This window comes from Pelophylax lessonae (genome assembly GCF_965119305.1).
Source record: "Pelophylax lessonae genome assembly, chromosome: 8".
NCBI classification, from domain to species: Eukaryota; Metazoa; Chordata; class Amphibia; order Anura; family Ranidae; genus Pelophylax; species Pelophylax lessonae.
The window spans coordinates 87813551-87835894 of record NC_138775.1 but is presented as its reverse complement, the minus strand read 5'-3'; the positions used below and the strand labels follow the sequence as shown (position 1 = coordinate 87835894).

Sequence of the window (22344 nt, the reverse complement as noted above, 5' to 3'; positions counted from 1 at the left end):
GGCAATAATGGTTGTGAAGTATATGCGAACGTCACAAACTGCATCTAGACAATGAAGGGAAATCTCCTTCTGATGTATAGGGCCAGATATCAGTACAATCAATGAAAGTACAATATCTTGGCTGAGGTGAAAAGGTGAACCCTCCTTAGGAAGGGAGGAGGATCTAGACCCTAACACTACCTTGTCTTTGAACCTAATAGGTTCAAAGAGGGTTTTTTTTGTTGTTTCAAGTGTCGAAAGAACCTATTTTAAATCTAATGAAGTGACAAGTGAACATAAAGGCAGGCAATATAAAAGACATACAATACAAAAGTCCTAATCAAAGAATGGGAGGTCATCAGTCTCTGGAACAAGATTGCAAGTGCTGAGATTTTCCCCTTGATGGTACTCAGGGCAAATGATGATCCAGGCCTGATCATGAACAGAAATCCTTGCACTGAGTATTTTCTAGGATGAAAGCTTCTTTTCTTGCACCAAGAAACAGAATTGCTGATTTGGAGAGGCCTCTGTCTTTTAAGCCTTGGACTTCAACAGTTGTGCCATTAAAATAAGCAACCATGAAGTAGGATGGTTTTGGAATAGAAAATGCTGAAGATCGAGAACATTATGTCCTCAGACTGTGGCCCTCCAGCTGTTGCGGAACTACAAGTCTTCCAGGAAGCATTGCAAGGCTTTCAGTTAAACAAGCATGACCCCCAAAGGCAGAGGCATGATGGTACTTGTAGTTTAGCAACAGCTGGAGGGCCACAGGTTGAGCACCCTTGATCTAGAACAGGGATATGCAAACTGTGGCCCTCCAGCTGTTGCAAAAATACAAGTCCCATCCTCTGCTTCTGGGTGTCATGCTTGTGGCTGTCAGAATCTTGCTATGTCTCATAGGACTTGTAGTTCTGCAACATCTTGAGGGCCACAGTTTGCATATCCCTGATCTAGAAGAACAGATAGCATCTCTTTTTGGCCAGTCTATAACTATGAGCATCAACAGAATACCTTCCATCTCAGTCCTGTGGAGCAGACAAGAAAGAAGCTTTAGGAGAAGAAGCGTGTTAATAAAGTTACCCAACTGAGCTACCAAAGTATTTACTGCTTCTGCCAGGGAATCTCTGTATCTTGATACAAACCTGTAAAGTTTTTTTGTTGAACCTGTGACACAGGTCCTGAAACACCTCCAGTTGCCTGTGTCCAGTCTGTCTGCCAATTGTCCACGCCTGGGGTGTAAACAAGACACAATGATGGAACGTGACCCGTGCAATGTCTGCCTAGGACAGAATCCTTTCTATCTCTTTTGCTGAGAAAAACTTCTGGTTCCACCCTGATGGATGATCTATGCCACTATTGTGGCATTATCTGACCCTGCGGTCAGGATCTCAAATGTTGTAGGGGCAACCAAGTCACCTGAAGCTCTAGATAGTAGATAGGGAAACAGGATTCCTCTGGCATCCAAATTCCCTGCACTGATAAGGTGTCTAGGACTCCTCCCCAGCCTGTTAAGATGGCATCCTTGTCAGGATCCCCCAAGAGATTAGAAGAAAGGGTTTGAAGGATTGGCAACATGGTCTTCAATAATTAGTTGGTTCAGAGACTGAACCGATTTGTCCCACCATAATTTGATGTTTAGTTGTAGGGGTCTGAAATGGAACTAGGCAAACAGAATTACCTCAAAGGATGCTACCATCAGTCCCAGTCCTGCAAGCGTAACAAGGCAAGCACAGGGTCTAGAACCTTGGTGAGCACATGAGGTGTGGAAGACTGGCCCATTTGCAGACCATGAACTGGAACTGCCAGGTATCCACCACAAAGCAAAAGAATCAACGATGTGATGGAAAAATAGGGACATGCAAGTACACGTCCTTAATATCTACAGAGAGTCTCCCTTATGATGGAAGCTATAACAGACCTTATGGTTTCTATGTGGTGTTCTTTGGTCAGAATGAAGCCATTCAGGGTCTTAAGATCCAGTGTGAGGAGGATGTCTCTTTTTGGTTTGGAAAATGTGAAATGAGTGGCTTAAAATCTTTTCTGCCGCAGAAAACAAATATTTTTGAGGTTTAGTTTTGGCATGCAGGCTGTTTCATTAATGAGCTATAATTACCATTACCCATGCACCCATTATTTGGTCAATGGATGTAAGTAAGGTGCTGAATGCACTGGAATTCTGCAGGTCACATATTAATTCTGCAGTGGAAAGTGCTGAGGTACGTGCTGAGTCAGCAATCAGAGTTGCAATTTGACCCATGAAATATTGAAACTGAGGAGGGGGCACACAAACAGGAGGAATGTAGAGACACAAGTAGAGGCAGCATTGTAGAATGCCGGGCTCTTGAGAAGGGAGCAGTGTTGGCAATCCCAAAACTGTTAGTGAACTGGAGACTCGTAGAGATCTGGTACAGCGGGACTGCTCCTTACGTGTTTTGAATTTGGGGTATTGTACTGCAAGCAACAACCTAAGAAAATATTAAATATAAAATCTTGGGTTCATATGGTGGAACCTTGTGTCTCTTGCACAAAACAGCAGTGGCAGGAAAGTGCTACCTTATGCTGAATAGTGAGAATAAGAATGTGTGCTTGCAACACTCCACCTAGTGATACAGCACTCAGCCCTTCAGCATTTGAACCTTTTTCAAAGAAATCCAAAGGAAAATATGGATATTAATAGTGCCCAACAGTTCTAAATAAAGTAGCTCCTGGTGCTCAGGCCACAAAGGTTATTATTATCATGTATGTTCAGTAAGTCATTGTTATGTTGTTATTTCAGAATCTATGGCAACCCTCTGGAAAAATACCACCCGATATTTAGAGTTACAATTGGTGGACTTAGTTACCCAAACCCTTGAGGTGTAACAGAACAGCTAGGTATAAGTGATTCCACGGGTAACTGGTCAGTTATAGAGTGCTTAGAAGGTTATAATGCTAGCCAAAATATATGGCATCAGGGAAATACAACCAGCTTTCTATCCCTAAAACATCCAAAAAGATGAACATAACCTACCAACAACAATTATAGTGAACACTGTGGAATTATTTTTCGTTGGCAGCAGATTGCCTTGATCTATGGGATGTTTTCCCAATTGAGAGCAGGTTGACAGTGGTTGAAATTGCTTTGTGTATAACTATTATTATGCTAGCCATACATAACATTTACAAGCAAAAATGTTCAACTTACTACCAACAGTTTACATATTTACAGAATATCTATACTGTAGGGATGGTAGTAGGTTATGTATATTTCTAGATGCAATTAAAGAATCTGAGCCAGGAAGAATTCAACATGTATGAAAGTGTTATCCAGAACATCACATTCTTAAGAAAAACATTGACAGATGATTAGCTCCAAGGCAGTAAGCATGATTACATAGATAATGTGCAGTTCAGCTATTCAAGGACATAGGCTGTCATGGGGAGCCAAAGCCTTAACACAAGCTCTCAATTCACTTGCCATCAAATTGCATAGCCATTCCTCTTTAACAGATAGGTGAAAAGCTTAATATTTCTATAAAATATCCTTAATACCCCAATATCCCATAGAAAACAACTAGGGCTTTTAGACTTTTTTAAATACAAAAAAACAGCCCATCTTTTCTTTTACCGAGGTCCTTGACCAGTTTAAAGAGTGGAAACTTTAACAATCCAAAATTGTTTTAAACTTTATTAAAGGCTATTCAAAGCAAACACATGCAAAAACACTCTAATAGAAGCAGTCATTCTCAGACTTTGCCAACAAGTTCTACAGCAGTAAAGGTGAATCATCTATTCAGCTTCATTACATGTAAGGCCACCAGTCTAGATCGCATTGGCTTAGAAGCTAAATCAGGAGTGCTATGTACATTTCTATAGACCACTAAGTGCTCACGAGCATTGGGGAATGCAAAATGGGATACGTCACACCTGTATAGATTCTATGACCTAACATTGGTATGGTTTGATGAGTTACATTGAAACTAGCTCAATTCACTTGAGGTTTAAACGTGACTGCCCATCTAATTACTTATTACCCCCCTGTGTAGTAGCTCTCACAGTAGTAACACCAAGTAGCTGTAAACATAATTCTAATGACCAAAGAACATTATAGCTTCAAAATGGTGTTGCTACTGGTGAGGAAACCCAAACTCATGGGTTTCAGTAACATTTTGACTGCTGAAGACAGATTAAAAAGAGAATGTATTTGTTATATAAGCATGAAGGGTTAACTGCATGCAGGGAGAGCAACACAATATGTAGTATTGGATTGAATGTCTGCAAAACTAAGGATCTCAAATACAATTTATATGTCTTAAAGTGGGTGGGACCTAGCTATCCAACGTTCTTTGAAGTTCCATCTGTGCCTCTGTCGAAATTAATTGAGATGGTTATGGTCATTTATACAGGCATGCAACTTTCACCAGTTCCTACACACATTCTAAATACAAAATGTATGCAGCATATCAAAAATTGAATGTCTGATAAATAAAATGGCTCTTTTTTCCATTTCCCCCTGTCTGGAGCGTGTAAATTCTTCTGTTCTTTGACTGCCGCTGGTCTCATTCCAGCATCCTGGTTTTGGCTATGATGCATCCCTGTCTGTCTGTTCACCTGCAAGGTGATTAATGTGGCCAGTCTCTGGGTGGAGACCAAACATGATTTAAGCCAGCCAAGCTGCAGTCTCATACTTGTGATAGCTGTAGTATGTGTTCCAAGCTCGCTGTTTATCTGCCCCGCCTGCTAGTTTGGATTCCCTTGTTTATGACCTCAGAATGGATCTCAGACTATTCTCTGAACTCTGCCTGCCTTTGACTATGGATTGACCCCAACTATTGTGAAACTTGCCTGCCTTGAACCTGGACTGTCATTGAACCACTCTGCCTGTCTTCCATCTGTAAGTACCTGCTTGCTTTGCCCAGTTCACACATGCCCAGGCATGGTAGCCAGGCCCAATATAGCATTGTGTAAAAGTCATGGGGGCTACTGAGTAGCAGTAGGCCTGCTTGCCTTATGGGAAAGGAGGCTGCTATAGTGAAGAACTCAGAAGCTAGCTATAATGTCATTGTCTGGCCACCTGCCTTAGAGGTAAGCGTGACACCTCCACACTAAAAAACTAGATTTCACCAAAAAGTGCTGTAGATAAAATGTGAATACGTAGATCCTGCTGTTAGAGTTCTCGTGGAGACAAATACCCCTCCAAATGTTTTCAAAGGATAGACAGTTTTTTGTGCTTTAAAAAAAATCACCTTTAAAATTGTTCTGACTTTATATTTTCGTTGTATATCCAATAATGTTTAAAACACTCTTATGTCCAAATATTTTATGTACATGAGTATTTAAAGCAAGGACAAAAACGCAATATTTCACAGATTCCACAGTCTTTAGATGTGGTGACTGCATTCTTTTTCTTTTTTTTACAGACTTTTTTTCCTTTTTACCTGGTGATTCTGCCGGTAACACACTTGCTGCCCTAGGTTGACAATGCTCACTTACTGCCGAGGATCAGTGTTACAATCCTAGGATAGGACTTCAAAACAGCTCGTCTTCTCCTCTTTTTATACGGAGGAGATGCACTGTAATCCATAGAGATAGCTGGAAACAATGCCAATTGATATAAGTGCACTACAGGCAGGGAACACAGGAAAATATCACCTTACTATATTTCTGGCAGAAGCAACAGGTATTTTTTTAAAATTTTCGAACAAATATAGGAAAACACTTTTAGCTATATATGTAATGCATCAAAATGGAGCAAATACTAAAAATTCATTGTTTGGGTTCACAAACATTTTAATCCACATGTAAGACTAACTGATTTGTCTCCCTTTTTTCATTTTGGAGTTTTATATGGAGGATGTAATTTGCAAGCCCTTCCACAAGCCAACCAAGACTACCTCCTTTAGATCTACTGAAATCAGTAGGAAATCATTTACTGAATGAAACAAGCTGCTCAGAGATAGCATATCTAATTAAGGTAAATATTGATTAGCTGGCTATGACACATACTGGAGGTACAGACTGCATGCTTTTTCTCATATTGTCTATACTGTGCATCTGCTTCCAAATAAATGTCCTAAAAACTGGCATCGCACTAGATAGCCAACCATGATAACAGTTACAGTGTTAATAATAATATGAATTCTCGTACTGCATTAATATTACTGAAATAATACTATTATTGTTTTCACTACAGGGACTCATTTTTATTCAAGGTTTATCCTAGTCACTGTCACTGGAACAAAGACTGATTTGCGAGCACTAGGGTAGTGGTGGAAAACAAAGCTGTACTTTAAATTTTGACCCACCAGCATTAAATGGAGACATGGTGTTAAAGTGGTTCTAAACCATCAAATTTTTTTACCTTAATGCATCCCTGCATGACTGCAGCTCTTCTCTCCCCTCACTTCCCACTCAGCTCCCACTGCTGTCAATCAAAGCCAGTGACGAGGGATTGAAGGGCAGGGCCGAGCTCGAGAGCGAGCCTGTGCGAGTGCCCTCATAGGAGGCGGCTTCCTAATGGGGCACTAGCCAGAGAGCAGGAGCTTGGAGCGCCAGCAGGGACCCGAGAAGAGGAAGTTTGTGCTGCTCTGTGCAATTCTATTGCACAGAGCAGGTAAGTATAGACTTGTTTGTTATTTTTAAAAAAGAGATTTATTTCAACAACTTTAAAACTAGAGAAAAGAAACTGAGAGCAAATGCAGAGAGTGCCAATAGCAACCAATTAGGTTTTGCTTTCCATATTATGAAAAAACTAAACAAAAATTCTGTCTCTATGGACACCAATGATCCTGCTCGCAGCCTTTTTTATTAGCATCCCTCCACTTACCTTGTACATCTCAATGAGGGATGATTAAAATAATTAAAGTGGACCTGACCAAAAAGCAAATACTTTGTTATAGAGAACATCTAGACATTTTAGTTGTGTCTAAGCTTTACCCTAAAAGAATACCTTTTGTCTGAATTTTCTTCTAAAATATAATTTTGCATCCTCTGTTCTATATATTTACAGCTATTTATCTACAGTGTGTGGGTAAGGCACTGTTCCCCTTGACTCTTAGTCTTAGGAAAAGTAAAGTAAGATGTACTGATGACACTAATGCACTGCTCACTGTTCTCCTTGCTGTAGGCTCTGACTTAAAGTGATACTAAACCCACACTGTTTAAACATCATAGCCCCTTTTTCCTAATCAATATACAGCTGTCACATGACACAGATCTTTCCCAGCCTGTCTGCAGGAAAATATAAGCAGGAATAGCTTCTAGTCCATTGCTGCTGCTCACATGTTTAAAATAAAAAAAAAAAGCCTTTGGAATACAGAAGTAAAAATAAATAAATATCATCAATAAATTGTTTTAAACTGGCACACAAATATATATTTGAAATGAAAGCCATATTATTTTATGGAAATAACATGAAGTAGGCAGCTTTCTGGCATTCGCAGGCTTTGTCACACCCCCTCCAGCCTGTGTCTTAGAATAAGAGGGAGGAGAAGTCTCCATTAATCCACATATAATATCCCGCCCCCATTGTGTCTAACTAGTTAGTGGGCATGGATGAGGAGGGAATGATCAGGTTGTCATTTACCACTGTGTATACGCCCACGTGTGTGACACTATATTCACATGGGCTGCTCAGATGTGATAGCGAGGAAATACTCAGTATAGAAACCCACTGAAAACTGAGCATGTGCAGAGCTGAAACCGCAATTGAAAATTCCCTAGCTGAATTGGGGACACGAGCAGAAGATGGAGATAGGGTAGGATCAACCATTTTTTTTTTTTTTTGCAGAATACAGAAAACTAATTCCATAGTATGAACAGCATGTAGTACAGTATTTATTGAAAGTTTTTTATGATGTGGGTTTTGTGACACTTTAAGGAAGTAGAGCCCTACCATTACTAGGATGGCTTTCTCCACACAGAGACACAATGCAGAACAAGGGATAGCTTGTCAGAAATGAAAAAAGGCAAGCTGTAAGAGAATCACAGACTCAGACTAGTCTTTTGCCCACTGTCTGCCTTGTTTTGTTGAAGCCTCCAGAGGTAAGTACCTCTTTAACACAAAGGTCGTAAACAAGGAAATAGCCAAAAAGTGTATTGCAACTGGATTGCAAAGTAATATTACTATTAAGCCTAAGTTCACACCTTTGCGTGTTGTGCGGGCTGCCATGCCTCTCAAAACGCAAGGAAAAGGTCCCTGAACCTTTCCAGATATCGCAGCCCTCGCAGGAACTGCATTACATTGCAATTCCCAGTGTGGGTGCGATTTCCAAATGCGGGCGGCTTGCCATTATGATTAATGACACCCACCCATGGGTCCCTTGTTTTGTCTGCAGGTAGTTGCAGCTGCAGAACGAAGTGCGGGTCCCACACTGGCTTCCACCAGCACAAGTCTGAACGAATGATGAGCATATATTGTAATTACGACTACATGTATGGATACTGCAATACGAAATTGGGAGTTAGCAACTCACTGTTGTCTATTCAATTTGCATCCAAAAGAACAGAGGAACAAAATAATTGCATGTTTATGCTAGAACTCACAGTCTATCTATGGTCAACATGTAAAATCATTACATTTATTTCTACACTGAATTTCAATTATTTCTAGCCAACTTCTATTAATCTGAAAGATGCCCACATATTTACTACCTTGAAGTCAGGCACTGCTGTGTCACAGAATTCACAGACTCTGTCTTCTGAACTACAAGGGGAGCTGAGAGGAGGAGCTTCAGGAGGTGGTGTCAGAACAGGAATCGCTACTTGCAAGCAGAAAAGTACCATGGGACACATAGTCCCTAGCAATTCAAAGCAAACAACAGAAGAGAAGCTGCAAAACATGCAGGGAAGACAGAAGCTGTTAAAAGAGATGGCCTGCAGACAGACAGCATTTACAGCATGAAAAGTGAAATTTCTAGAAGGCTTATACTAGATTGTTTAAAATAACTATTGTTTTTATTGTTATCACAATCAAAGGCATGCCCACAAGGTTTGCCAGGTGTGCCTGGGCACACCCTAATCATCCTGTGTGGTGCAGACTCCCCCTGTTTAGAACCCTGATATTTCACCAAAGCCCTCTACCGGGGCTCCAACAAAATTGTAAAAAATAATAAAAATAAAAAGGAATGACACTGTCCACTGCCCTACTGACATCGTCCATTGCTCTGTTGGCACCATCAGTATACTGTGTATACACATGCACAATATATGTTTGAGCTTTGGGGTGCACACCTATGATTACAATGCTTTTGTTATAGAATGAAAATGTATTCTGGAATATCTTTAAAGTATATATATTTTTTTTCTGGATAAAGAAGGGTTAGAATCCCTGTCAGGTTCTTAGTTCTGTTTGTGTCTACATCGGGGATTGTTGTTCTTTTTATTCTCTCACTTTTGGCCAAGGAGACTAAAAATGAGCTTGGGTTTGGGCAATATGATTGATCTAATATGACCACATGACCATATTAGCTCAATGTCTTCACCTAATATGGCTATGTGGCTATATAAGGTCAATGATGTCAACAGCATCCCCATCACTTTGTGTATATGCAGTTGTAGGATGGGAACAGCTTAGTGCAGCTGATTGGGCCAACTCTGACAGCTTTCTTCCAAGTTTATCCAAACATGAATTTGGACCAAACCCAAGCTCATTTCTACTGGTGATTATTGTCAGAGTGAGAAACATTCCAGAGTTTATGGATATTAGGAATATGGTTTATGAACATACCTAAAGTATAAATGAAGGCAAAACTTTTTTTTTCTGTTTTGGACAGAGTAGAGAGGGATTAGAACACCTATTTGGTTTTCATTTCAACTTCTGCCTCTGTTGGGGAGATTCAGTCCCGATTCACACTACTGCGACTTGTCAGGCGACTGGTCAGCCTGACAAGTCGCGATCCATGCAGTGCTACGGGAACTGTTCTAATAGGAGTGACTCAAGTCGCTCCGACTTAGAAAATAGTTCCTGTACTACTTCGGGGCGACATCTGAGCGACTTGCATTGACTTCCATTATGTGAAGTCCGTGCAAGTCGCGCCGAAGTCGCAGTGCACGCGAATTCACAGGTCGCCCCCGAAGTCGGATCGCCATAGTGTGAACCGACACTCACCCTCTCTATTTTTCCTGTTTACCATTATCATTAAAAGTGAAAGCTAAAGAAAATCCCACATTTTGGGTTGTCTCCAGAAATGTAATAGAGGGGAAATCCTCCAATGGGAACACTAGTGAGGGCTGCAAGGGATTCCCTTAATTTGTAGGGATTTCCTCTCGCTTCCTCTTTTGGTTATGGGACAGGAAGTGAATGCAAATCTCCCCAATGGGACACAGATGAAAAAAAAAAATCTGAAGGGTATAACCCTCCCTTACTCTATCCAGGAGGAAAAAAAGTTTTGCCTATAGTCCTACTTTTAGATTACAAAGATTACATATCGTGATTGTGTAAAATATCACTTGCTTCTACCTGGTGATAATTGTAAAGGTTCTATGGGGTGTTCCATATGGTGTTGATATGGTCAGGAAAACGAATCATCTGAGGTGAAGATAAAATACTGACTCATGAGATAAAATACAAATTTAGGAGAAATAGAGGTTTTCAGTAGTTAAATATGTATTTGACAAAATTATAGACAACTACAATCTGTGGACCAGAAGCAAGATTGATTTTGGATACCCTGTCTGGTATGTAACATTTAAGGGTGCAGGCCTATGGGCTACATGCGATAAAGGTAAAAAAAAGTTTCTGGCTTTCTGGTATAATTATTTGCAACACATTTTCATATCGTCAGTAGAAATCGTATTCACATTGAAATCTATTTTCACAATATCATAATAATGAAACCCAGGTTAGGACCTAGAAAAATAAATATCCTGTTGGGTGATCCTAGCAGAAGGATATCATTTAGGGCACCAAATGTTTGTCTACAGGGACTGGTGATGAAAATCCAGCCCTGATTTTCCAATTTAGCAGATAGTTATTCCTTTTATTTCTCTCAGCTACAGTACCATTCAAGAATCATTGAGACCCTCAGGCAAAAGCCTAATGAGACAGGTACCATATAAACCCTATAGATAAGTGACAGGAATTGTGATGCGGTGAAGAGTCCTAGAGATAGATATTCAGATCATTTAATTGCAGAGAGCTATCACTCATGTGGATGCTTCAGCATCTTGATATTAGATAAATAGCTCAGTTTATGTGTACAGCTCAAGCATAGGGAATGCCCAAATTGTCTAATGATGATCATAGACATGAGATGATTGCCTAGATTTGGGTGTAATTTCATGTCTATGGGCATTGACAGACACCTCTAATCTTTGCTGTTTCCCTTGAGATACCCTAAGACAGCACTGGTAGTGATTGTATATGCCTCCCTCCTTTTTCCCTTCTATAGCATAAGCAAAAGCAGGTTCAAACTACCTGAGCATTTATGCCTGAAGCTAGACCTAGATATGTCTTCAAAATGGTTGGATTGTGCCTGAAAGTCTGACCATTCTCTGATGTCTACTACCAGATTTATTCCTGTGTGATCTGTTATCCACACTCCATGTTTTAAAGTACATAAACTGTGTTTATTACTATTAAATATTACGTTTTCAAAGAAAATCACTAACCAGTGTTTTTATGCTTCATGTGTGGTTTCTTTGTTTTGCAATATGTAGTAAATTTTGTGGGAGATGACAAAGGTTTACCTAATTTGTCAAAAAACACCTCTTAACAACTCATGGCCGTGATATTTGACTGTGGGGTTGATTTACTAAAACTGGAGAGTGCAAAGTCTGGTGCAGCTGTGCATTGTAGCCAATCAGCTTTTCCAACCTTTTCTGCTTCAGCTGCCCCCCTCAGCCCCCCTTTTTCCCACCTGAACCAGATTATTCCAGCGACGAGCAGAAGCCCAGTGACTCCAGCAACTGTCTCGGGTCCTCATTGGATAGATTGATAGCAGCAGGAGCTATCGGCTCCTGCTGCTGTCAATCAATCCAGTGACATAGGACAAAGTCTAGTGCAGCGGTGCATTGTAGCCTATCAGCTTTTCCAACCTTTTCTGCTTCAGCTGCCCCCCTCAGCCCCCCTTTTTCCCATCTGAACCAGATCATTCCAGCGACAAGCAGAAGCCCAGTGGCTTGGGTCCTCATTGGATAGATTAATAGCAGCAGCTCCTGCTGCTGTCAATCTATCCAGTGACATAGGAGAGGGGGCGGGGCTGAGTCCTGCTGTTTGTGTATATAGCAGCGGGATTCGTCAGTGTGCCCGCAGGGGTGCCCCCATGGAAACCCGCTCTCCATGGGGACACCCGATAAAGAGGAGGAGCCAGAAGCGACACTGGGGCACCCCAGAAGAGAAGGATTGGGCTGTTCTGTGCAAAACCCATGCACAGAGCAGGTAAGAATAACATGTTTGGTTTTCTTTTTTTTTTTTTTTTTTTTTTTTAAACAAACCTTTACAATCACTTTAAGCTTTGACAAAAAAAAATGGAAGTTGATTGGTTTCTATGCAAAGCTGCACCAGATTTTTCACTCTCCAGCTTTAGTAAATCAAACCAATGTCTTGCAGTTAGGATGAAAAATCTTGTCAAATCATCCCAAACTTTGCCATATCTTGCCTCATCTACATACCACATTCCCTGCATGCATTCCATACATCTAGCTTTCAATTTGAAAGGTTCAGATATGGTTGAATGTAATCATAAATCTAGTAAATCTATAGCTGATCAATACTTAAAGCAGTAGTATAGTCAAAGGAAAAAAAAACCCTGCAAGACATCGCATACTAGCTCATTATTAAACACTTACCTTAGAACGAAGCCCCGACACGGACCCCCGGACACCGCTGTGGGAGCAGACATGATCCCTCGGCGTCTCTTCCAGGTTCGGCGGCTCCGGTGCTGTGATTGGCCGGAGCCACGATGACGTCACTCCCGCGCATGCGCGCGATAGTGATTTTCCGGCAACTTCCCGGCAAGGAACTCTGAAGGTCCGCCGAACCTTCAGAGTGCATGCGCCACTCGCGTCAGCGGCTGCATGCAGCGCAAATATCTCCTAAACCATGCAGGTTTAGGAGATATTAATTGTACCTACAGGTAAGCCTTATTATAGGCTTACCTGTAGTTAAAAATCACAAAAAGCGGTATACTACCGCTTTAAATCAACTAGTTAAATCTGGTATTGGTTGAACTAGATAGACTTGTGTCTTTTTTCAGGCAGACTAACTAGGTAACTATGTTATTGTAAGCCACATTGAATACAACTGTAGGTGGATGACAGTTGCCCAGTCTGGTTGATTTTGGGCAATCAGATGAAAATTGGCATTTCGGCAATATATACTTACAGCTCAGTTGCCTGAGATATACATGTTTATCACACATTGGACATAGGACACAAAGTTGTTTGTATGCACATCTTTTACAAAATAGACCATTTATTGGTTTGACCCTTTGTAAATGTCCCAATGCAGTTTAAAGTGAATGTCACAATCTTTTTTTTGGACTTAAACAGCAAGACTTGTTGGGCCCTGCCCAGTTGCTAGTTGTCAAACTACTTAATCCATCCACTTCTCATAATCTCCACAGCATATGGACTAAAGCTTTGTATACACTGTTTGGATTTTGCCTGGTTCCTGATAAACCAGCCAAAACGTAGTGGGTGGCCCTGTTGGCCCCCTCATATTTGACATCCTTTGAAAAAAAATAAAAAATGAAAGGAGCCAGGTGAAAATTTGTTGACCAAACAGTGGCTGCATTCAATCAGGTGCAGTTGCAGTTTGGGTATTCTGACAGCCTGTGGGTTGCCTTTCAAAAGACAGCCACAGCTCTATAGGAAGGAGGAATTGGTAAGCTTTTTTCTTCCATCTTGTAGGCCAGCTTGCAAGCAAAATAGTTGACTGAACAGCATCTGTCAAAGTACAAAATCCACAGTGGGGGATATGTCTATTCACACTGTATAGCGTGGGTGGAGGAATCTGTTAGACTTCCTATTTGTATTACTGCTGTATTACTTCCTAGTTGTGGCCATGGATCAGATGGACCAATCCCTGTACGCGTTACGTCCGAGATGGGCGTGGACTTCTTCAGCAGGGAACACGCCCATCTCGGACGTAACGCGTACAGGGATTGGTCCATCTGATCCATGGCCACAACCAGGAAGTAATTCCTTATGAGCTAATAAATGTTACATACAGAGAGCACTAGATCCCCTTTTCTTTTATTTCATGGCTTGGGGGATGCACCCTGGAATGGTGCTTATCCTTGACATTATCCTTGGTGGAGGGAAGCTGCAAGCACGGAAGTCACATTTACTGTGTGTTTTTTCACCGAACCACAAGTGGACTACCTTTCCTTTCTTGCATATCTTCAAACTATGGACTGTCTCTCGCAATACTTATATCAATATCATCGTGCATTCTTATGTTGATTTTGTCTCTGTGGGATATCTATCAGAGGGTTTTATGACTGCGCTGCACTATTGTTTTACAGATATTTTATTTCAGCCATAGGATGATTGAAAAAAATCTATATGTGTATGGCAAGCTTTATTGTTCAGTAGCGTAAAATAGGAACTAGGAGGACTCCCTGAGATAACATAAGAAGTGTGCATAGGACACAGAGCAGCTATAACAAAACATTTCCAATGGTTTATTATTAGACCAAAAGGTAAAAAGTTAAGAAGTTCATTATAAGGGTTTACAAACACTTTAATATATATATCTATGGCCATTGAACTTTGAATAGTTAGAAACGCAAAGTCTATCCTTGATTGTTTGGCTTGCCAATGTCCAGGGAAGAGCCCTTGCAATATCTGCTCAAGTCAAGTTCTCCCTACCTGTGGAGGTTCATGGATAGGATGCCAAACTATTCTGCTAGTTACATTGAAAAGAAACCTCATCTTCAAATGAATCTTCATGTGGAATTATCTCCAGTAAAAGGAATGACGCCTTTCTACCCCTGGCTGTGTTACTAAATGTAAACTTATTTTCTACTTGACTGGAAAAATTTAGTGGTACAGGATTAAACATAATATGGTCAATTATGACTTACTGAGAGCTATCATAACAAGGAAGAGGTGTTCTTGAATTCCAAAAATATATAGGAAACCCCCTTGGAGAAAATGATAGAGCCACCCACAACCTAATCATGACAGGACATGCATGGGAGATGGAAAAATTTCTCATCATTGTCACAGTATGGAAATGATTCTCCTGATCCGATAAAAACAATGACTAAAGCAATACAGAGTTTCTGGTTTTGATCCAAGTGAAAAGTCCTTAGCAGCAGCAGCTAACGTCAGACACCACTAGACATCTAGAGCCTATGTAACTCCTCTGCAACTCCCGCAGCACAGATTCAGGCTGGAGATATGCCTTGGCTGTGCTTGTCTCTTCTATAGAGCAAAGAGCACCTGATTTGAGGATAAGTAAAGGCATCTGCATACATATACTGTACTATGCATCTTGTCTAAAGAAGACACACGGATTTGGCTACTCTAACTCTGTGTATTTATATTATAGGCGTAAATGCATAGTAAACTCCATTGACAAACACCATTAATACACTAGCACACCTGCTCTACACCAACACACAAATACTGAATCACAACGTATTGGAAAGATCAATGCAAAAAAGGGAATATCTTGTCTATATCATAAAATTACAAGCATTTACAGACCTTTAATGCCTTGGATGGATGTAAAGCTTCATAGAAAAGCACACAAACTAGTGCAGAACCTGATTAATACACCTAGACGTGCCTAATGGGTTACAGATGCAATATCCCAGATAAATGAACCCATTTTAAATCAGAACACACCCAGAGAGATCATACACATTCACGTGTTACACCTCAAATCAGCATTAAGCTCCCATCACATGAGCACCCACATTCACCCAGCACACAGACTGTAAAAAAATACAGATACCACTGCTGTGTAATACAGTACAAGATCAGATTCACACACAACATACATAGCATAGAACGCAGAAAATGTATAAGAAAATAACACAATCCTTCAGTGAATAAACCTAAGCACAAAAACTGACTCACATATAAGGAATAAAAAACGAAAATGGGTGTGCGTGCCTGCGTGCGTGTATGTATGTGCACACACATATAAACATCAACATATTTCTACATATGTGACCAGTCACGCAGTTTACCAGTGTCTCTGTATCATCAGTCTGTGCCTCTCATCTCTCTGGCATTAAGAATCTGCTCATCCGCTTAGCAACCGGTGTCCCTGTCACTTTCCGTGCTCTTCTTGTCACCGCTGCTCCCCCCTTTACGGTGTCACCAGCAGAGCTGTGTCCCTCGCGGCGCCAGAGACAGGCACCCAGACAGAAATCTTTCCAGATCTCCCCAGCTGTCTTACTCCAACAGATAGGCACCCACACAGCGAGCAAGCGAGGGAGAGCGAGCGAGGGAGAGAGAGAGAGAGAGAGAAAGAGAGAGAAGGAGGGAGGGAGCAAAAGAAGGAGGGGGATAGATAGAAGAACAAATACAGCATAAAAAGAGTGATGGTGCTAAGAGGATGGATGGAAGAAGCCCACAAGAAAACAATTGATCAACATCAACAATTGATCGACGCATAAATTCGAAGCAAAACAACAATAATAGCAATTAGTTGTAGAGGACGGGATAGAAATGGCAGAGAAGATAGCTGGTGTTAAACGCCGCACAGGAGAAGAGAGAATTCTAGCACATAGAAGGCAGTAGCATGATGGATGAGAGACACACGCAGAGCCATAGAGGGATCATAGGAGCAGAGAGAACATCCTCATAAAGGTTGAACATACTCAGCCAGTGCAGCACCAGACTGAGCCAGAGAGAAGATTATTGTGGGGCAGACCTGAATGAAAGGAGAGAGGAAAAAAAAAAAAATCAGGATGGGGGATGAAGTGTAAGAGATTCTGTGAATCAGGATGGCGAAGAAAAAAAAAGAACCAAGAAAAATGGGATACGGTGATGATGTAGAAAGAAGGAGCATGAAACCAAGAAGCAGAGAGAGAAGGAAGAGAGCTAGCAGAAGGCAAGAAATGGGAAGGCGCCAGGCTTGTGTGTACAGTAAACTGTACGTGTTAGAAAAGGTGGGGGACTATAGCATTTACAGATGGGAAAATGCAGAGCGAAGAAATAATAGAGGAAAAAAAATACATGCACCATATTGGGAAAAAAGAAAAAAAAAAGAAGAAATAAGAAAAGGAGCCAGAGGGAAAAAGAACACTGAAACAACATATTTGTTTGCTTGAATGTATGTGTAAATCATTTACACTCATGGTGAAAGGCCAAAGGACAGTTAGTACACAGCTGTATTACACCTGCCCAAGTCAATTTACTCTTCAGCCATTATGAGGACCCAGCTGTTAAATGACACAGTCATCTCATCCATTGTCTTGTACAACATAGATTTGCTACAACGATATAACAACCCTCGATGTCATTATTTGTCTCACAGTGTTTTTGATTATGCCGTTATCCCAGGATCCCCAGGATAAGCAGTAAGGATGTCACAGAGTCGAGAGACTGGAGCACAGCCAAGAGTTTGCTCACTGTGGGACCATCCAGTTATCTAGCTTTTTTTATATTGTTCTGAGGATGTCACTTAGGTGACCGATGAGCCTTCTCCATCCTACAATGTGTAGGATCTTCTTTGTATAGTCTGAATCACCTTCTACCTAATGAGAAGTGTCAGGCAGATTATGGCCCCCCTCAACATGGCTCTATGACCTGCAGATCAATCAATCAAAATTAAATGAGAGGAGAGTAGGAGAGAGTGAAATGTGTAATACAGGAATTATCCTGTGATGGCGAGCCAGCTCCATAGTGGCGAGACACAAATGTATATTTTATAGTGAGCCATATCCACTTTATTAAGAAAGCAAACTGCTATATAATCCTGAACCAGCTCTAGAAGCTAAAGAATACAATGCTAAGCATATCACGATTGTTAAAAAATGATTAAGCTCATGCTATGTAGGAACATATACTGGAAGAAAAAACCCTTATCGCTAACCTGTCGCGTTTCGCATTTAGCCAAAGCTCAAAATCTTAATTGGCTTATCAGAAGCGTTGCTTCTATGCTTTATACAGAAAATCTGTTAATATAATTCAGATATAAATGCAAACCAGAATATGTAAAAATCAAGAGTATTTAACATTGGGCCCTGATCAAGCTATGGTGCATTTTAAAACCATGCATATTAGATTTGTGGTCTTACTATGCTGCAAGGATGTGGTGCACAACCCAAAAAAACGTTATTAGCATTACGTGTTTAAATGAATTCCTAATACTAATACAATTCTTTGTAGTACGTTTGCATGACCTGTATAATACAGAAGGTATTCAGGCAATAGATAGTAAGTATTGTTAACAGACCATCAAAAGCAGCTGAAAGTCATATGAGTCTTCTAAGCTATTGGAATAAAATACGATGTCACCTGCTCTGGCATAGAAAGAAGATGATTCTTCATAAAGAGATCAAATTTTATTCAATGGAATAGCTGTTTTAGTCTCCATCATTTTGGTGCCGAGAAAGCATTATTATGACTTTTCCATCTTTTAGCCATAATTTTTGCTGTTACGCAGAAAAGGCGTTTTTCAGTTTCGCCGCTGTTTTCAGCAAATATGTAAGATGACTCCATTTGGCTAAAGCCAGTCACTGGAAGTCATGAATTACAAATTCGATTTTTGCTGATATCACAATGTCAAAATCAGTATGTAAAGCAGAAAACCCTCTATTTTGGGATTAGAATCCTTGTTTTTTTTTTTAATGCAGTGATGTTTCCTCTGATTAATTGAAACTCATGCTAAGAAAAAGATATGGACCACTACTGCTAACCTTTCTTTGTGATAGTTCTACAGTAGATACCTGGACAACCCGCTGATTCAAAAGACCTAATGCTTGTGAAGTATCCCTGAATAGGTATGCAGATCAGGGGTTGTGATGTTAAGGGCCATACATACTGTAAGATTTTCTGAAGACTTTTTCCTTCAGATTTACCTTTTCTATGTAGTGCAAGGGCCTGCCAGATTGCATACAAATTGAAAGTGTTTAGGTTTGACCTCATATTATATGGTTTTGGTAAGTCTAAAGGAAAAAGTCTTCAGAAAATCTTATAGTGTGTATGGCCCATTACTCTGACTTTACAGACTCCATTCTGGTCAGGGGCTGAAATACTTCAACCACAGAGAATGAGCGTGGAAACATAATTAACTGATATTGCTAAACTCTGTGTACAGCATATACTCCACAGTGTATACTCCACATTGCAGCAATATAGCCTGCCCCTGTTGTCTATCCAATTGTATCTTCCTTGGTTGAAGCTCTTCCGTACAAATGTTCTCTCTAGAATTACCTAAACTGATGACCTGCTTCTTTCTGCATTCTCCAAAAAACCTCTGTTTTTTACACTCTGTGAACCACCTACATGGGGTTCTACTTCTAGGGCAACCAGGGCCACATAGGTGTGCTCAGCCTTTTATATTAGGGTGTGCACCCCAAAGCTCAAACACTTTCTCTGCAGCCTCAGCTGCACCGGACAGTGAATGAATGGGAAGTGCTCTGTGCTGAGCGCCTTCCTGTTCATTAAAAAAATGAAGCATAGTAAACAGTTTACTATGCTTTAGTTATGAATCAACACCGCAAATGAGTGTGTTCACTGTGTTCATTTGGAAAAGGAAGGGGCCGGTAAATGACATATTTACTAGCCCTTTCCCCTGCTCTCCATCCTGAAATATCCCCCGCAGCAACTGAGGGCAGAGAAGAGAGGAGGGAAGCCAGCGGCACTGTGGTTGGGTGCAACATGGGGGGAAGCCCGGGCAGTAGGGGGAATCAGCACCACACAGAGTGATTAGGGTATGCCCAGCCACACCTGGCACACTCCCTGTGCACGCCTATGCAGGGCCAGACAACATAGGTTTTTATTCAATGGTCAGCACTTTTAGAGGATGTACTGGGTGGCAAGCATGGGTGTAGGTTTACTAAAAGCAAATAGACTGTTCACTTTACAAAATAATTTTCCACAAAGCTAAGTAAATGAGGTGAAACTTTGCTAATTGTCATCATTTAATCACGTGCAAGCAATGATGTTATTATTTTATTTTTCTTGAACGTGACTTGGTACTCTTTGCAAAGTTAAACTTCACCACATTCACGGAGCTCTGGGGAAATTCCCTTGCATAGTGCAACTTCCTTTGTAAAGTCAACAGCCTATTTGCCTTTACTAAATCAAGCCCAATGTGTATATGGGTGCTATGTCTGGCAGAGGAAGCTCATAAACATGACTTCTAAAAAGGAGTAGGAAAGTATAGGGGGATTACGTATCTGTATCCTCAAAGGAGCCACTGGAAAATTGCCCAGGTTCTTTTCCCAGCAGATTTACTCGCAGCCAGGCACACTATCACAGTCACGCTTTGCCTCAATAACCAGTCCAGGGTGTTCTTTTTGTTGTTTTTATTTTTGGAGTAACTGGAATAGGGTTAAGGGAATTGAGTGGGATACCCCCAAAAAGAGAACTATGTACAGGTTGAGGACAGTAAGCTCCTTTCCAAAAAGCTAAAGCAGAAGTCCTTGCAATAGCAAATTGTGGACTTGGCTTTGTAGTAGAAGCATTTAAAAGCAGGCTTCTTTCTTTAGAGCAACCAAAGCAGAATCCATTAACAAAGAACTAGATAGACTGACCACTTCAGGACACCAGCTGATATCCCCTTTACACTAACAGTTGACACAATAGGGGTAGCAGCAGCCTTTAAAGTCTCCAAGATCTTTTAAAGCAGTCTGTACTCACAAATGTCCTGGGAAAGTCGGTTGCCTCTTTCCAACATCCATACGACACCTTTACCCTGTGACACCAGACTGTATCTTCAGCAGACAGTCCCTCGGTCAGCTCTCTGTAGCTTCAGCATCCAGGCCCTCAGGTCACCCATCTGAGGCCTCACAGACAGCAAGCACATGGCAGTCCTGCCCTGGAGGGCAGCAAGCCCTCCAGGCTGTGTTCCTCTCCTAAAGGAAAAGACAGAGTATTTATATAGACTCCCAGAAGCATTCAGGGCAATCCTCACTGGGATTGGCCCAGGCTGTGTTAAATAATAATGCTGAGAGAGGGAGAGAGAGAGGGAGGGAGAGAGAGGGAGGGAGAGAGGGAGAGAGTAAGAGAGGGAGAGGGCGGAGAGGGGGAAAGGGAGAGGGAGGGAGAGAGAGGGAGAGGGAGGGAGAGAGAGGGAGGGAGAGGGAGAGGGAGGGAGGGATGGAGAGGGAGAGAGAGAGGGAGAGGGAGGGAGCAAGAGAGGGGGAGAAGGAGAGAGCGAAGGAGTGGGAGGGAGAGAGAGAGAGGGAGAGAGGACATAATACAAGAGATGGTCCGAGACTTCAGACATGATGCAAGAGATGGTCAGAGACTGCAGACATACTACAAGAGATGGGGTCAGAGACTAAGGACACAGCTGACAGCAGAGGCTTCTCACATGGCCATGAATGTGTACAATGTTCTGTGTATGGTGGAGGGATGTCAGTGAGCTAAGTACACTACACAGGTCAGTGAAGTTTTCTCTGTACACACAGAGGAGGAAGCAGGGAGAGGATCTGAGAAATCTCTCTGTTTAACCGGTGTGTTACCCCAGCCCTGCAGCCGGGTTTTGCGATGCAGAGTCTAAGCTGGCTGCTGCCCGGGAGACAGGGATGTTGCTAGGTAGGAAAAAGACTAGGGGCTTGAGTCTGAAGGTACATTTGATCCCACAATGTCCCACAATGGACCCCTTTACATTACACAGCCCCCCCCAACACCTCTGGACCCCTTTACATGACACAGTATGTTGTACAGGGTGCAAGATTCAGGAGTGCGTTGTGCAGAGTGCAAGGTTCAGGAGTGCGTTGTACAGGGTGCAAGGTTCTGGAGTGCATTGTATGGAGTGCATGGTTCAGGAATGCGTTATGTGGAGTGAAAGGTTCTGGAGTGCGTTGTACAGGGTGCAAGGTTCAGGAGTGCATTGTACGGGGTGCAAGGTTCAGGAATGCGTTGTACAGGGATGTTGCTAGGTAGGAAAAAGACCAGGGGCTTGAGTCTGAAGGTAAATTTGATCCCACAATGTCCCTTTCCGACATCAGAAGGGGGCGTGAAGATCAGTACCAGGGACCAAAAGGTGAGTGTAACACCAATTAGAGAGTTTTGATGGAGCGACACCTCTGGACCCTTTACATTACACAGCCCCCCAACACCTCTGGACCCCTTAACATGACACAGTGTGTTGTACAGGGTGCAAGATTCAGGAGTGCGTTGTGCAGAGTGCAAGGTTCAGGAGTGCGTTGTACGGGGTGCAAGATTCTGGAGTGCATTGTACAGGGTGCAAGGTTCAGGAATGCGTTGTACGGGGTGCAAGGTTCAGAAATGTGTTGTATGGGCTGC

The 22344-nt window shown here is 41.7% G+C and overlaps 1 protein-coding gene across 1 annotated transcript in view; it reads right to left on the bottom strand.

The window, feature by feature from the left end:
- ELFN2 (extracellular leucine rich repeat and fibronectin type III domain containing 2) overlaps positions 1–17077 on the bottom strand; it is a 188117-nt gene extending 171040 nt beyond the window's left edge. The window contains exon 1 of the mRNA XM_082265787.1: positions 16104–17077. The gene's annotated coding sequence lies outside the window, so the exon portion shown is untranslated. The remainder of the gene's footprint in view (positions 1–16103) is intronic.
- Between the last annotated feature and the right edge of the window lie 5267 nt (positions 17078–22344).